This window comes from Hippocampus bargibanti, linkage group LG08 (genome assembly GCF_051943395.1).
Source record: "Hippocampus bargibanti isolate YZ-2025 linkage group LG08, ASM5194339v1, whole genome shotgun sequence".
NCBI classification, from domain to species: domain Eukaryota; kingdom Metazoa; phylum Chordata; class Actinopteri; order Syngnathiformes; family Syngnathidae; genus Hippocampus; species Hippocampus bargibanti.
The window spans coordinates 12,790,801-12,806,488 of NC_142741.1; the positions used below are offsets into that span (position 1 = coordinate 12,790,801).

The 15,688-nt window shown below is 43.3% G+C and overlaps 1 long non-coding RNA gene across 3 annotated transcripts; it reads left to right on the top strand.

Moving 5' to 3' along the window:
• The first annotated feature begins 3,303 nt into the window (after window positions 1-3,303).
• On the top strand, window positions 3,304-12,754 carry LOC148894566 (uncharacterized). Of its 3 annotated transcripts, none has more exons than XR_016115714.1 (4): window positions 3,304-5,125; window positions 5,242-7,472; window positions 11,331-12,016; window positions 12,170-12,754. It is a non-coding gene; the product is annotated as an uncharacterized LOC148894566 (long non-coding RNA). The 3 variants fall into 3 exon arrangements; XR_016115713.1 differs by having other exon boundaries at window positions 5,242-7,279; window positions 7,371-7,472; window positions 11,331-12,754; XR_016115712.1 differs by having other exon boundaries at window positions 11,331-12,754.
• The last annotated feature ends 2,934 nt before the right edge of the window (window positions 12,755-15,688 follow it).

Sequence of the window (15,688 nt, forward strand, 5' to 3'; positions counted from 1 at the left end):
ATTATATTTTCAGGAGACCTGGGAACGGATTATTCTCATTTTGTTTCCCATGGGAAATTAATTTTTGGGATACACACTTCGCCTTACACACTCTGTCTGGGAACCAATTAAGTTCGTAAGCCAAGGCCCCACTATAGTGACAGTATACTTTTCAAAAAAATACCAACAAAACGGTGGGTTTTGGAGTGAGGAACACAAGGCACTTTACTTTTTCTCTCACACACACACTGAAGTGGGCACAGCCTGTGTAGTTGGTATCATACAATATTCCCATTGTTGTGACCAGGCTTCAATTCCTGGGTGGGGCAACACCTTCTGAAGAAGATCGAATGTGTAAAAAAAATAATATATATATATATATATCTCATCTCTCTCATCTCATTTTCCATACCGCTTATTCCTCATTAGGGTCACGGGGGTTGCTGCCTATCTCAGCTGTCTTCGGGCACGAGGCGGGGGACACCCTGAATTGGTTGTCAGCCAATCGCAGGGCACACAAAGACATACAACAGTCACTCTCACACTCACACCTAGGGACAATTTGTAGTGGTCAATCTGCCTGCCATGCATGTTTTTTGGAGTGTGGGAGGAAACCGGAGGACCCGGAGAAAACCCACGCGGGTCCGCTGAGAACATGCAAACACCTTTTGCAACAGACACACCTTTGACGGCTTCTCTGTTCCGGAAAATGGTGGTAATGGTTGACTTAGCATAGCCGTGCTCGGCCACTAAATCACACAAACGCACACCTTGTTTGTGTTTTTCAATTATCTCCTTCTTCTCAGCGACGGTGATTTTACTTTGTGTCTTCTTGGGCTGAAGACGAGCCTGTGGTGGGTTGTTTTTGGTCCCATAATAGTAAAATTATCAGCAAAAAGCTCCAAGGAGGCAATCGGCGTGCGCATTCAATGAAAGGGGGTGTGGAAAGTATCGCCGGCTGGAGCGCTGTTCGGTCGTGTGCTTCCGTCGAAGACCACTCCGCCAGTTCCGAAGGTCGTGTGCTTTATTGTTCTTCCGCCGAAGATTACTCCACCAGCCATGGTGGGTGTGTATCATGAAAATAGTGCAGTTCGTAAGGTAAGGTGTTCGTAAGATGAGGTCTCACAGTAAAGTCTCGTTATATCGATATCGGTTATATCGATAGTCCCGCTTATTACGATACTATATCGATATAACGAGACTTTACTGTATATACAGTAAAGTCTCGTTATATCGATATTCAAGGGAGTCCGAAAAAATATTGATATAACCGGGACTATCGATATATCCGATCCTGCGCCGAACTGCATTAAACAAAAGCCGCCAAAAGAGGGCAGCCAAGCGCCATATAACAAACGGAGCTGGCCATTAGCTCCCTTTTTTCTCGTCTGCTACACACGAGCTAGCGTCTGAAAATGAAAATGGCTCTGCTGCACGGGTGCTGGGCACGTAACCAAGTCACCTGACCAAGTCGACCAATGGCGCGACTGATGGCGTGACACGTAACCAAGACACGTGACCAAGTTGACCAATGGCGCGACCGATGGCGTGTCACGTGACAAAGTCACACGGCCAAGTCGACCAATAGCGCGACCGATGGCAGCTCATGTGACCAAGTTGACCAATGGCGCGACGGATATATCGATACAAACAACAAAAATGGCCGGCGGGGGATGAAAAGCAGCACCGTAATAACTGGATTATCGTAATAACCGGGTATCGTACTAAACGGTACTAATTATACCTAAAAAGACGGGAAATGAAAATAGTATCGTAATAAGCGGTACTATCGATATAACCGATATCGATATAACGAGACTTTAATATATATATATATATATATATATATATATATATATATATATATATATATATATATATATATATAAAATCCTCGTCTCACCCACCATGGGTGGTGTCTGTCCCCAATCTTAGCTCGGGTCCTCTACCAGAGGCCAGGAAGCTTGAGGGTTCTGCGCAGTATCCGTGCTGTTCCCGCGCTTTTCTGGACCGAGATATCCGATGTTGTTCCCGGAAAATCTGTTGCAACCACTCGTCGAGTTTGGGGGTCACTGCCCCGAGTGCTCCGACCACCACAGGCACGACTGTCACCTTTACCTTCCAGGCTCTCTCCAGCTCCTCTCTGAGCCCTTGGTATTTCTCCATTTTCTCATGTTCCTTCTTTCTGATGTTTCCATCACTCGGGACCGCTACATCCACGACAACGGCTTTTCTTTCCCTTTTATCTATGACCACGATATCTGATTGGTTGGCCATTACCATCTTGTCAGTCTGTATCTGGAAGTCCCACAGGATCTTTGCTCGGTCATTCTCCACCACCTTGGGAGGTGTTTCCCATTTTGACCTTGAGGTTTCCAGTCCACACTCCGCACAGATGTTTCGGTAGACTATGCCAGCCACCTGGTTATGGCGCTCCATGTAGGCTTTCCCTGCCAGCATCGTACACCCTGCAGTTATGTGTTGGATTGTCTCAGGTGCCTCTTTGCACAACCTACACCTTGGGTCCTGTCTGGTGTTCAGGGCCTGCTCTTGGGCAGCCAGGATGAGTGCCTCTGTGCTGTCCTTTAGGCCAGCCCCCTCTAGCCACTGATAGGACTTCTTCAGATCAGCCATATATATATATATATATATATATATATATATATATATATATATATATATATATATATATATATATATATATATATACACACACACATGTATATACATATATACAGTGAGACCTCAACTTACAAACACCTCAACTTACAAACTTTTTGTCTTACAAACGTCAAATTTATGAAAATTAAACCTTATAATAAGCACTATTTTCATAATACACACCCACCACGGCTGGCGGAGTGATCTTCGGCGGAAGCACACGACCGAACAGCACCAGAAGTTAAGTTACCAACAGTCCATATGGAAGGTGACTCTCCTTCCATAAGCAATCAACGACCATCAAAAAGGTAAATAAAACGTTATTTCTTTAATTACAGTCCTCATGTAATGTGCCTCTCTTTCCAAATAGCAATTCCGTTTGATCTTCGACCTCCAACGCCATTCCATCAAGCCATCAATGACCATCACAAATGTAAATTAAGTGACTTTATGATACAATGCAGTGTATTTCTTTCATTACAATACAATAGCACATTTATTATACATAGAATAAGGTATGTTGCGTGTAGTTTTAAGGCTTATTTAGTTGAAAAGTATATTTTATGGAAATCCGGGAACGGATTATTCCCATTTTAATGGTTTCCTATGGGAATTTTTTTTTTAGATACACACTTTTCGCCTTACACACTCTGGGTCTTTTTTTTGTTATTATTTATTTGTAATATTCTCCGGAAACTGGGGAGGGGTGAGTGTGAAATTCTACCTCTGAAGTCACAAGTTGTAGGTTCACTTGATCCTGACTCCAGGTGGGATCACTCACCTGCTCAGGTGTCCATTTGCATGGACCTGCTTGAAAAATGAGAGGAGAGGCTGACAGGATAAGAAAACACACAGTGAGAGGACGCAGTGGAAGGGTACACTTCATTTTGGATTCTGTCAATATGACGAAGAATTTTGCAGCGAACAGTAAGTTTGGACATTTGGGCCAACCCTAAGTGCTTATATTTGTATTATTTTCTTGAATGTGTCTCTCTTTGTTTCTGTTCTGCTGTAACATATGAGTTAGGACCATTAAAACCCATTCTTCCAGAAGTGATTTTTCTTTTTTACAGACCCTTCAAACAACACCTCTGTGAATGAAACATCAAATCCCTCAACAGTAAGATTATTGAAAGCTGTTATATAAACAAGTGTTGTTGTAATGCACCAATGACTCCAAAACTTTTGTTTTAATAATGAAACAAACTTTTGCTTGAAAATGATTTGATGTAACTATTGAAAGAGCTTTTTTGTTAATATTTTTTATTATTGTTATTCAGACACATCTATATGTGACACACATCTATCTATATGTGATTTTGTCTATGTGTGTGTTTGTGTATGTGTGCGCATGCATGCTTGTTCTCGTTTGCGCCCCCCGGTGGGGACATCAACCTGACCGCACGCAGCCCGGTGGGGACTCATGTACCCGTGGGGACCTACAATGAGGTCCCCACGGGCAAATTGCTCTGAGAGACTTTAAACCATGTTTTAAAGACGTTTCATGACATTTCCTAAAGTGTCCCCACGGGGGCATTCCAGACCAAAAAACTGTGTGAGTGTATGCGAGCCTAATGTGGCAGACTGGTGTACACCAGTGATGTGTCCTCGCACCAGTCCTGTTCAACATCATCCTCCTGTGTGTGACACTGTTGCTCCATGAGAGGATCGAGAAGAACAGTGGGGTTACCATAGATTTCAGGCTTGATGGAAATCTATTCAACATCAGGAAGCTCCAGGCAGTCACGAAAGTAAGATCAGAGCAAGTCATCGAACTCCAATATGCAGATGACTGTGCAGTTGTGGCCCACACACCAGAAGCACTACAAGCTAGTCCAGGGGTGTCCAAAGTCGGTCCTCGAGGGCCGCCGTCCTGCCTGTTATCCAGCTCTCCCAGGAGCAACGCACCTGATTCAAATCATCAGGACCATTTTGATGCTGCTTCAGAGCTGGCCGATGAGCTGATCATTTGGCATCTTTTGGCAGACTTAGGAGGAGAGTCTTTCAAAACAAAGATCTCAAACTCCACACCAAGACTGCAGTTTATCGGGCTGTTGTTGTGTTAACCTTCCTCGACAGCTGCGAAGCATGGACCCTGTACAGTCGCCACCTCAAGATGCTTGAGGCCTTCCACATCAAGTGCATACAATGCATCCTTGAGCTATCCTGGAGAGACAGAGTCCCCCACACTGAAATACTCTGCAAAACCAACTGCACCAGTGTGGAAGCTACAGTAACCCAGCACCAACTTTGCTGGCTCGGCCATGTGATCAAGATGCCAGAAGAGCGCTTGCCACGTAAGGTGCTTTATGGCCAGCTCCATCGCGGCCGTCGCCTGGCAGGAGGCCCCAAAAAGTGCTAAAAAGACCAGGTGAAGACTGCCATGAAAAAAATGCGGCCTAAACCCGACCGACCCAGCTGGAGGACATTGCAGCTCAACGCTCCATTTGGCGGCAGCTCCTCCAACAAGGCATACAGACTCCTGGTGGGTTATGCTCTAGAATGCTGGAGTACTTAATCTCAAATAGGCACAAGAGTGGGGGGCACAAATTATGTACAGGATTTTACGGTTAGTAATCTCTCTGTCTCTCCCTCTTTCAGCTTAACATGGAAATGATGGAACAAACCATGGACAATTCTCTGTCGAGTTCTGACAATACTGATGATGAATATGTTCCCAAACCTGGAGAACAAACAAGTGACAGCTCGGTAGCAGCAGAAGAACAAGAGGACAAAGAGACGGAAAGTACCTTCGACCAACCCACGGAAAGTACATGTTACTTCACATAAAAAAGACGTGTGACACCTTCTTCTACCCTGGACACAGATAAACCTCATGAATCAAAAAGTTTACACCTGGCCAATTCCTCTAAGCCACAGACACAAAGACGTGTGACTTGTGCCAACTCAAAACACCAGCCAACAGCTTCATCCAGTGGTTCTGATATGAAGGTCATGACTTTTAAAAGGAAAACAGATGGTGGCAGGCTCTACAACAAATCTCACTTCTGTGTGTTTTGCTCCAAGCCTTCCAGAAAAATTGCACGCCATTTGATAACACAAAGATACCCCTGAAGTGGCAAACATGCTTCAATTTCCAACTGGCTCCAAACAGAGAAGAATACAACCGTATCTTCTCAGAAATAAAGGGAATCGTGCCCATAACAATGACGTTCTTCGTGAAGGTCAAGCAATTTTGATACCTCGTCAGCAATCCAAAACAAACGTGGAAGCCAAATATTACATGCATTGTGTGAATTGTCAGGGCTACTTTATGAGGAGAGCAATGTGGAGGCACATGCAGAGGTGTCACTTAAACATGCATGTGCAAAATTTGAAACCAGGAAAGACTAGGGTTCAGTCCTGCGTGAATATGCTCAGCCAATTCCAGATGGTGTAAATGAACAGTTTTGGAAAATGGTGCTTGCTATGCATCAAGATGCAATCACAAATGCTGTGCGTAACGAAAAGGTGATTCTGAAATTTGGGGAAGACCTCTTCAATAAGCATGGGCATGATGTCTCAAAACATGATTACATCAGACAGAAGATGCGTGAGACAGGACGACTGCTTCTATAGAGGAAGAAAAATGGAAAGCTTAAAGACATGGTGGATTTCTTTATCCCAGTAAATTTCCCTCATGTGATCGAAATAGTGAGGAAGGTGGCTGGCTTAAATGAGCAATTAAATGCATTCGAAATACCATCCTTCGCACTTAAGTTAGGCCACAACCTCAGGTAATTGCAAATATTATTGAAGGTGAAGGATTAATTTCAGGTGATGACGAGTCCATTAATAATGCACGGGTGTTCAAACAAATCTGTGACACCAGATGGAGTGAATGCGTGTCCTCAAAGGCCCTCAGAAACCTGCGTGAGGCAAAATGGAATGTTCCACAACTTCTGCCTTTTACCGAAGATGTGAAAAAGATGCATGAATATCTTGAGGTCCAAAGACAGGTGTACCAAAAAAAAAAAAAAACTCAAAGAAGACACAAGTAGGAAACATTGGGGAGAACTTGCAAAAGTTACACTTTGCGAAATTATCATTTTCAACCGGAGAAGAGAAGGGGAAGTTTCTAAGATGCCACTTACTGCGTTTACTTTGAGAGATACATCGTTGACACATCCGGATGTGGAGCTGGCTGTGTCTGACTTTGAGCGGAAACTGTCGGCACTTCCAAAGAATTGAAATACAAGGGCGAAAGGTTCCCATTCTCTTTACACATGAAGTGCAGACATCCATGATGTTACTTGCCAATACTCGTCATGAATGTGGGATACTGGATGAAAACATTCTTTTTTTGCAAGACCAGAAGCTCCCAGTCACTTCAGAGGATCTGATGTAATTCGTCAGATAGCCCTAAACTGCAGAGCAAAAAATCTGGAAGCATTGTCTTCCACAAAATTGAGAAAGCACATGGCCACAATGTCCAAAGTTCTCATTTTAAAAGACAATGAAATGGACGAGTTGGCAGACTTCCTAGGCCATGATATCAGAGTGCACCGTCAAAATTATCGGCTGCCGGAGGGGACATTGCAGCTTGCAAAAATGAGCACGGTACTCATCGCTTTGGAAACGGGACGTTTGTCCCAGTTTAAGGGCAAGAATTTGGATGAAATAAACATTGATCCCCATGGTAAGAACACATCTGCATATTTTAGGAAATAATTGCACCCATTTTTTTCTCTGCCAGCTGAAGTTTTATCTGTGTTTTCTCTGTTCCTCAGAAAAACTGTGTGTTGACACTGATGTGTCAGGCACTAATGATGAGGACGATAAAGATATAACAAAATGTACTCCTACATCAACATCATCGCCACAATCATCTGGTATGTTTATGACTACAAATTTTTAGGTCAAAATATGTTTTGTTCAATGCCTTCCTGAAAATGTAGACCATTGGTGTCATACATACAGTATATATTCATGTTGACACAGAAAATAATTGTAAATTCAGAACAATACAATAGAATAATTTCTCCACTTCTTTTCCGTTCGGCTTTTCCCTTCAGGGGTCGCTACAGCGAATCAATGGCCTCCATCTATCCCAGTTTTGTGCATCCTCCTCTCTCACACCAGCTACCGTCATGTCCACTTTGACCACATCCATAAACCTCCTCTTCGGTCTTTCTCTCGGTCTCCTGCCTGGCAGTTCAAGGCTCAGCATCCTTCTCTCGATATAGTCACTCTCTCTCCTCCGGACATGTCCAAACCATCTGAGTCTGGCCTCTCTGACTTTCTCTCCAAAGCCTCTAATATGAGTAGTCCCTCTAATGTACTCATTCCTGATCCTATCCAACCTGGTCACTCCCAAAGAAAACCTCAACATCTTCAGCTCTGCTACCTCCAGCTCTGCTTCCTGTCTTTTCTTCAGTGGCACTGATTCCAGTCCAAACGTCATGGCTGGTCTCACCACTGTTTTATACACGTTTCCTTTCATCCTAGCTGAAACCCTTCTATCACACATCACACCTGACATTTTTCTCCAGCCGCTCCAGCCTGCCTGGACGCACTTCTTCACCTCTTTTCCACACACTCCATTGCTCTGGACAGTTGACCCCAAGTACTTAAAATCATCCACCTTCTTCATCTCTTCTCGCTGTAGCATCACTCTTGCACTTGGATCCCTCTCATTCACACACATATATTCCGTCTTGCTGCGACTGATCTTCATTCCTCTCCTTTCCAGGGCATATCTCCACATCTCTAGTTTCTACGCCACCTGTTCCCCGTTCTCGCTACAGATCACAATGTCATTTGCAAACATCATGGTCTAAGGAGATTCTTGTCTAACATCGTCTGTCAGCCTGTCCATCAATGCAATACCACAGCTCTTCTCTGGGCACCCTGTCGTATGCTTTCTCCAGATCTACAAAGACACAATGCAATTCCTTCTGACCTTCTCTGTACTTCTCTATCAGCATTCTTAAAGCAAACACTGCATCTGTTGTACTCTTTTTTGGCATGAAGCCATACTGCTGCTCACAAATGTTCACTTCTGCTCTTAGTCTAGCTTCAACAACTCTTTCCCAGAGTTTCATTGTATGGCTCATCAACTTTATTCCTCTGTAGTTAGTACAACTCTGCACATCTCCTTTGTTCTTAAATGGGCACGAGTACACTTCGTCTCCATTCTTGAGGCATCTGTTCACATCTAAGATCTTGTTGAATAACCCAGTCAGTAACACCACCACCACCTCTCCAAGACACTTCCATACCTTGATTGGTAAATCATCAGGCCCGAGTGCCTTTCCCCCCTTCATCCTCTTCAGCGCCCTCCTCACTTCATCCTTGCTAATGTTTGCTACGTCTTGGTCCACAACAGTCACATCTTCTACTCTTTGTTCCTTCTCATTTTCCTCATTCATCAATTCTTCAAAGTACTCTTTCCATCTTGCCATCACACTACTGGAAAGTACTCTTTCTATCTTGCCATCACACTACTGGCACCTGTTAATACATTGCCATCTCTATCCTTAATCACACGAACCTGCTGCAGGTCCTGTTGGGGTAATTCGCCATACAAACATCTCTAAACATCGCTCCGTAATCTTTGTTTACATTTTGAACTTCCTCATGCGTCATATCCCGCCTTCCTTTACATGGTGTCGCATTTTCATTACGTCACATCCTGTCGCGTCATATACTATGCGCCGTATAAATACTCCTGCAGCCCGTTCGTCTCTCTCTCTCTCTCGCTCCATGCTCCCTTCACGGCCGACACCGCGATTGCCGCGCTCTCCCAAATGAAATCAACTTTCTGTTCAAGACCTGCCTCCCTGATGATTTAACCATCGATCTCCATCAACACCCGTCGAAGCAATGAACCAAGGGCGAACGATAAAAATAATCCAACAGTCCTTACCATCTTTGTCTCTCTGTCTCGCCAGCCTGTAAAGATCAGTCTCACCTTCCTTGCTGTCCAGCCGAGCATACAAGTCATCATAGGCCTCTTGTTTGGCTTTTGCCACCTTTACTTTAACCGTGCGCTGCATCTCCTTGTACTGCTGTTTACTCTCGTCCGTCCTCTCAGTGTCCCACTTGCTAACCTCTTTCTCTGTATACACTGCTGCACGTCCCCATTCCACTACCAAGTCTCCTTATCAACCTTTCTTCCACTCGATACACCAAGTACTTTCCGACCTGTGTCTCTGATTATGTCAGCCCACCCAGTGCTTGTCTTACCTCCTTCCTAAATGTCATGCAACACTCTTCCTTTTTCAACTTCCACCATTTTGTCCACACTTGAGCCTTTGGTTTCTTCATCTTCCTCACTGCCAGCGTCATCCTACACACCACCAACCTATGCTGTCTGGCTACACTCTCACCAACCACTACTTTGCAGTCACTGATTTCCTTTAGATGGCGCCGTTGACGCAAAATGTAGTCTACCTGTGTACTTCTGCCTCCACTCTTATAGGTCACCCTATGTTCCTGTCTCTTCTGAAAGAAAGTATTCACAGTAGCCATTTCCATTCTCTTAGCAAAGTCAACGACCATCTGTCCTTCAGCGTTCCTCATCTGGAGTCCAAACCTGCCCATCACTTCCTCATCATCTTTGTTTCCTGCACCAACATGCCCATTGAAGTCTCCACCAATTACAACCCTCTCACTTCTCGGGATGTTCTGTATGACTTCATCGAAGTCCAAGCAAAATTTCTCCTTCTCCGCCAGCTAACATCCTACTTGTGGGGCATACCCACAAACAACATTGAACATCACACCTTCAATTTCTAGCTTCAGACTCATCATTCTGTCTGATACTCTTTTTACTTCTAAGACATTCCTAACAAACTCCTCTTTTAAGATAACCCCAACTCCATTTCTCTTTCTGTCTTCACCATGATACAACAACTTAAACCCTGACCCTAAGCTTCTAGCCTTGCTCCCTTTCCACCTGGCCTTCTGGACACACAGTATGTCCACCTTCCTTCTCTGCATCATGTCAACCAGCTCTCTACCTTTACCTGTCATTGTTCCTACATCAGAATCAGAATCAGAATCAGAATCATCTTTATTGCCAAGTATGTAGAACACACAAGGAATTTGTTTCCGGTAGAACACGCTGCACTAGTATCGTTGTCAAAAAAACTGCTAAGTGGCACTATACACACTGTTGAAAGAGTTCAAAGAGTTAATGGCTTGGGGGAAGAAGCTGTTTAAATGTCTACATTCAAAGTTCCTACTCTTAGTTCTATACTCTTGGCGTTCCATTTCTCTCTTTTTCTCTGGGCACACCTCCCTCCTCTCCTTCTTCGACCAACAGTAGTCAATTTTCCACTAGCACCCTGAAGGTCAACAGTACCAATGGCGGCCTCGTGCATTTCTCCACTGTGAGTCTAATAAAGGGAAATAAAGGGTAATGTAATGTGATCTAATCTAATCTTGCACAAGGAGAGTAGGAGGAGGGACAAGCAGTCACTGATTCTGAGACAGCAACGTACCCACCCGAAATCCAGTTATGTGTTTGCTGTCGGGTATATTACAGACGGTACACATGTTGTGTTTTATTTGTAATAATAATAATAATAATACATTACATTTTAAGCGCCTTTCAAAGCTCTCAAGGACACCTTACAGTCACAGACAAGCATAGGTACTATAATAAATAAAATAAAATCACAAATAGAATGCAATAAATAATATACAATTATAAATAGAAACAAGAGACCTGTTTTTTTGTGCAGGTAGGTCAGATGGGAAGATGCTGCTCGTCAAGAAGGTGCCTGTTCCACCACAGCAAACAAAAGATAAACTGTTTTCTCTTGGTTCGTGACTGAGTTATCATCTGACAAGCAACAGTGGTAGGGGTCTATATACTGTATAGGTAGGGGAAATATGATACATTATTTTTGTTTTTGATTACCATAATGTATTGTTTTCCTACAAAAAAAATGCTCTATATCTCTTTGTCCTCATAACTTTCTATGGGATATTTAGTATTGAACAACTTCAATGTGAGGGTGTATAGAAATCGGAATGGAATCTTTAAAATCATGTTTTCTCAGTAGTAAATAGATAAGCATTTCTTCATGTAATGTGAACCCTTACAAACTAAATTGATCCCACCCAAAAAAATAAATACAGTAAAGTCTCATTATATCGATATTCTCGGGAGTCCGAAAAAATATCGATATAACCGGGACTATCGATATATCCGACCCTGCGCGCATGTAATTTTCTCCTTGCGTTCATAGAAATAGTATCGTAATAAGCAGTACTATCGATGTAACCGATATCGATATAACGAGACTTTACTGTACTGTGAACATAGCACTGAAGTACATATTCCTGATTTTGTAGAACTCAATATATTTATTTTGTGTTTACTACTAATAGGTAAATTGAATGGTAGGGCGGAAGATCTCTGAAGGTAAACTGTTATTTAGTGGCTCGTGAATGTGTTATGATTTGATGTATAAAAATTACAGAACTGGTACAAAACAGACCAATGATGACTTTAGACAGCACTAGCCTGTGTCTTAACTTTTGGACGAATATTAATTTACTGTCCCATTTTATATAGGGAAGGAAGAAGTAAAAATGAAAGTAAAAAAGTGGACAGAAGAAGAAATCCACGCTGTGGAGAAAACCTTGATGGACTCCATCAGGTCTGTCAAGGTTCCAGGCAAAGACGAATGCATGAACTGCATTAAGGCTTTACCAGAAGAATTGAAAGGGAGAACTTGGAAGGGAGTTAAATATTTCGTGAAAAACGGCATTGATAAATTAATGAGAATGTCCGCAAAACGCAGCAAGGTTAGGTCCGAAACTAAGGTAAGGTTAGGTTTGGCAGCTGGAACAATGCATTGTTTTTATGTATGTTATATGTGTCATGTGCACTTGTTTCTGGCACATTTCAATACAACACAGAGACAATAGCTTTTATTTCAACATATTGCATGTTTTTTTTCTTGAATATTTGTCAACTTAACTTCTGGACACACTAATTTTGCCCAGCACTTTTATTTCAATCTTGAACGTTTTACACACAGTTGTTAATATGAAAGCAATTTGTATTTATTTTCTTACCACAATGTCGTGAATGTTTGAAATTTCAGGTTGATGTATTTCAATTATTAAAAAGATCGGCGTCTGCCATTGAAATTGGTATGTGAGCAGTGTTAATTTACTTGATTCTCTTCAATCTATTTTATAAGATGGCGCCCGAGTAGGCAACCGTCAGCAAGTTCTCTAATGAGACTTGCTTTTTTTGTTGTTTTTGTCTTGTTTTTGTGTTTTCTTTGTTTTCTTTTATCACAAATGATTGTTTTCAGCATTTTTGGCCACGACATTCATCATGGAGGAGACTGTGCTGAGCAGTTGTGCCTTTCCTGCAGCATGAATATGCCAGTACTGTTTTTGATTGTGAGGAAAGTCGGTGCCATTTGACTGTCATCACACACATACACACACACACACACACACATTATATATATATATATATATATATATATATATATATATATATATATATATATATATATATATAAATATATAAAACGGACAGTTCCGACAGCGGAAAAAGTCATTGGTACCGCCCTACCCACTCCTCGAGAGTGGGTAGGGCGGTACCAATGACGGAGCGAAAGGGACATAGACTCCCTGATCCACACAACCAGGATCTACAGCAGTGACATCGGGATGTCATTCGGGCTGGAGAAATGTAGTCGGATGGTGATAAGAGGGGCAAGGTAGTCCACACTGAAGGGGTCTCACTCCCTGAAGGAACAATAGCAGACATTGAAAACAGCTACAAGTACCTCGGTATACCACAGGCCAATGGAAACCTCGAACTAGCAACAAGGAAAGCGGCTACGACCAAATACCTCCAGCGAGTGAGGCAAGTCCTCAGAAGCCAGCTCAATGGCAAGAACAAGACCCGGGCAACAGCTATGCCCTGCCAGTGATCCCTGCAGGAATAATAAGGTGGCCAAAGGAAGAGATTCCGACCACGGATGTTAAGACCCGAAAACCCCTCACCTTGCATGGAGGGTTCCATCCCAAATCCAGCACCCTGAGACTGTACACTGAGACTGTAAGCCGTAAGGAAGGAGGCCGGGGACTACTGAGTGTGAGAGCCACTGTCCAGGATGAAACATCCAAGCTCAATGAATACATCAAAGAGAAGGCTCCAACGAATGATGTACTCAAAGAATGTCTCAGACAATGGGGCGCAGAGGATGAGGTGCTGGAAGAGGGACAACCATGGGCGGAAAAGCCCTGACACGGGATGTACCACTGACCCATAACTGAAGTGGCTGATCTCCTATCAGTGACTAGAGAGGGCTGGCCTAAAGGGCAGTACAGAGGCACTCAAGGTGTAGGTTGTGCAAAGAGGCACCTGAGACAATCCAACACATAACTGCAGGGTATAAGATGCTGGCAGGGAAAGCCTACATGGAGCGCCATAACCAGGTGGCAGGCATAGTCTACCGAAACATCTGTGCGGAGTATGGACTGGAAACACCAAGGTCAAAATGGGAAACACCGCCAAAGGTAGTAGAGAATGACCGAGCAAAGATCCTGTGGGACTTCCAGATACAGACGGACAAGATGGTAATGGCCAACCAACCAGATATCGTGGTCATAGATAAAGGGCAAAGGAAAGCCATTGTGCTGGATGTAGCGGTCCCGAGTGATGGAACCATCAGAAAGAAGGAACATGAGAAAATCGAGAAATACCAAGGGCTCAGAGAGGAGCTGGAGAGAGCCTGGAAGGTAAAGCAGTCACAGTCGTGCCTGTGGTGGTCGGAGCACTCGGGGCAGTGACCCCCAAACGAGACGAGTGGTTGCAACAGATCCCGGGGACAACATCGGATATCTCAGTCCAGAAAAGCGCAGAGCTGGGAACAGCACGGATACTGCGCAGAACCCTCAAGCTTCCTGGCCTCTGGTAGAGGACCCGAGCTAAAATGGGGGACAGACACCACCCATGAGGGGTGAGACGAGGATTTTTTATATATATATATATATATATATATATGTGTGTGTGTGTGACGGGTGTCACAACAGTGACTGTCTTCGTCTCCACGATGCTGCCGTTATTTCTTTTATTTCTGCAACACAGTATGGCAGAAGGGATGGGTGAAGTCGCATCGGTTTCGTCTTGTGATTAACCTGAATCTCCTCGAGATTGTTCTCAAATGCAAAACATTGTAGATAACAAAACAGAATTAACAACGTGTGATCGCATAGTGGTTATTTACAGAAAAAGAGAATACAACACAAGTTCACTGTTATTTACAAGATGTCCCTGAACGCATCATAGGCGGAGACTCGGCAGAACACGCGGTGTGCTTGTAATGGCTGGCGCACAGTTCAACCCGCCACGGACACTCACGGGCAAATGAAACACGACACAAGAAACTAAATATGGTTCAATAAAAACGAAATGAAACAATTATTACCTGCAACACAGTATGGCAGAAGGGATGGGTGAAGTCACATGGGTTTCATCTTGTGATTAACTGCGCAATAGAAAAGCACTATGAAGCACATGTGCTCCAACGTTCCACTCGACAAAACGTGAAGTAAATAATGACACAAAAAGTAATCTGGACTCGAAATGAATAAGGGAACTAATTTGATAACACTAGACAGTACAAAAGGGGAAACAAAATAAGATATTGTCATGAATAAGGGAACTAATTTGATAACACTAGACAGTACAAAAGGGGAAACAAAATAAGATATTGTCATGAAAATGCGCGTTAATCGAGACCAACAGAAAATTGCGACTCACCCTGAATCTCCTCGAGATTGTTCTGGAAACTATGGGCGGGACATGGTGCCACACTGTGCGCCGTTGCGTCACTTCCTTCATAATTTAATAATCTAAGTGCACAACTCCGTTACATACACCCCCCTTAAATTATGCAGAAGTGAGGCAACATACACACGGAATACAATAGAAAGACAAACAGGCAAAATAGACAAGGTTATCGGGCAAGGATGTACAAGAATGCTGTCTAATTATGTCAGTCATCTGACCAACTACGTCAGGTGACTGGAGTAAGGGATCTGTCGCCGGTGTGTCAGGGTC